Genomic DNA, 2,443 nt, shown 5'->3' on the forward strand with positions numbered 1-2,443 from the left:
AAATGACAGTTGTAATAACTTGATTAATTATTGTGTCAACATAATACCTGCCATATTGAACTCACACGAAGTTTTATATTGACCTACATGTGACACATTTTCTTATTAACTAATTTTAGTGTGTTCATATTATTAAATACAATGTCGCTTGTATTTTTATTTTGTTTGAATATTGCAGATAATATTTTTCTAGCTTAGAAATTTTGCAAGGGAAATAATTACCTTATTAATATACATAATTAGTTTGATAAAGGAAAATCAAATAACAAAATGAAATACCGTTTTATGTGACAAAACATATCAATATACAAAATAGAGTATTTTGAATAGTGATAAACACATAGAAGTGTTTTAGTGTAATGTCTTAAAAATTCAATATAAATACAAAACTACATACATTATTATTATATTTTACACTTTTGCAAGACAACCGACGATTTTTTGCAATGTTCTCTGTTCCGTATAGCCTTGGGTGAATTTTCTAAAGGTTATCACAGTAATCTATCAACATGGTGTTGTCACAATTCTAAATAAAAGGAAAGAGCAGGACAATCGAACGGAAAAAATGAGCTCACAACGTGGCAATGTTTCACGAAAACAGAAATATCAGAATAACAGAGCCTTCAAAAATGATATGCATGATAAATCTGACAAAACAAAACTCATTAACAACTTGAATTTGAAGGCATTTGTCTTCGCTGTAAGGATATAATTCAATGGAAAATAAAGTACAAAAAATACAAACCATTATCCCAGCCTGCTACACGTGTCAGATGTCACAAGAAAACTGTGAAGAAAGCTTATTACACAGTGTGTCAGCCTTGTGCAACCCAAGTTAAAGTTTGTGCTAAATATAATACCAAACAAGATAGTATAATACAGGTGGGGCAGAGTGAGGAAGAAAAGAAAGCCCAAGAAGAGCAATTAAAATTTGAAGTTCAGCACTTAAAGGAAAGGCAGACAAGAACTTTATATCGACATATTGAGAAGGGAGAGAATCCTGAAGATGTTCATGGGGCAACTGTTTTCAAAGATGATTTGGATGATGATGAAGAAGAAGATGATGAAGATAGTAGTGATGACTATTTTTAGCTATTATTTACAATGGTAAATTAATTTAAAAAAAAAAAGATATCAAACAAAACCAATAATTGTACTGATATTAAGCCAACCAGCTCATCACAATATTTGTAATCCTAATTGATGTTTGGTAAGCTGCCACATCCTGACACACTTAAGTGAACAAAACATGGTGTTGTTGATTACCTTCCGGCATCATAAGGAGAGCCGTTTGTACTGACATGTGGATTTAGCCGACACGTAACACATTTTAAATAAGCAAGGAATTTAATATTCATGTTTTGATTTTTATGGAACATGGCCTACATACATACATACGCAAGTCAACGTTAACCCATATTATCCCAAGGTCTCAAATTTTTATAATTTTTTGATATGGTTTAGATTTTGGGCACTGAATGAAGGAAGGACTATGGATTCTATTTTAAAATGAATACTTTTTTAAATATCGATTTTTTTAAAAAACGTCCCATAAATGGGACGCTAGCAACGAACGGCCCCATGTACATTTATTGAAAAATAAAATTATTTTTCACGAAATATGGCTAATCACGCGAAAATTAAGCTGTATACTGATTTTGTATTGTTAGGCCAATCATTACATTGTTTAGGACAGCTAAAACTAATGATAATGATCAATTGGGTTAGCCATACCATGGTCTAAAATGCAGAAATTTTGTTCAAAAGTCTAGTTTTCTTTCAATCTAGCATCCATCAAAGTGAACAACACTTGGAAATAAGTAAAGCTGTGACTAGTTCATCTAATTATACACACATGATCACAAATATTGTTATTATTCATCGAAACTGTAATATAAATAAATATAAATAAATGATTTTTTTGGGGGGCGTACTTGAAATTTTCAGGGGGGGGGGGGGGGGGGACTTACATTTCAGGGGAAGGGTGGACATTGGTAAAAGTATGTTTTGTATATAAATTCCATTTTGATCTGGGGGCAGAGCCCCGCCCCCCCCCCCCCCCCCCCCCCACCCCTCTCCGAAATTATGCCTGAAAGAAACTCTGCCCTCAGTGAATTTGCAAAAGACGATCCGGTCCAGTCCCAGATGTCATCCAGCCATCCTCTTTTGTTACCCTCGCTTTCCCCCCCCCCCCTCACAGGCGTACATTAGGACATCAGACATCTTATGTCTAGGGCACGGATCTGTTTCTGGGGGCCTGTATTGAGTGTTCATGGCTCTCATCCATGTATGCACCTCACTATGCGAACAGCTCTCAATCTAACACCAGGAATCTCCTTAAAAAGTTAACAAAGTAAAACTGGTATCGGGAACCTTTGGATGGGAATATTATTGGGGCATGACACTAGTACACAGCTAATTCACATTTCTGCTATATGTAGCT

The 2,443-nt window shown here is 34.8% G+C and overlaps 1 pseudogene; it reads left to right on the forward strand.

Moving 5' to 3' along the window:
* The first annotated feature begins 500 nt into the window (after positions 1–500).
* Positions 501–1,092, forward strand: LOC131950792 (uncharacterized protein C9orf85 homolog; annotated as a pseudogene).
* Positions 1,093–2,443: the final 1,351 nt, after the last annotated feature.

Source organism: Physella acuta, unplaced genomic scaffold (genome assembly GCF_028476545.2).
Source record: "Physella acuta isolate Inbredline_101_S28 unplaced genomic scaffold, ASM2847654v3 ptg000780l, whole genome shotgun sequence".
NCBI lineage: Eukaryota > Metazoa > Mollusca > Gastropoda > Physidae > Physella > Physella acuta.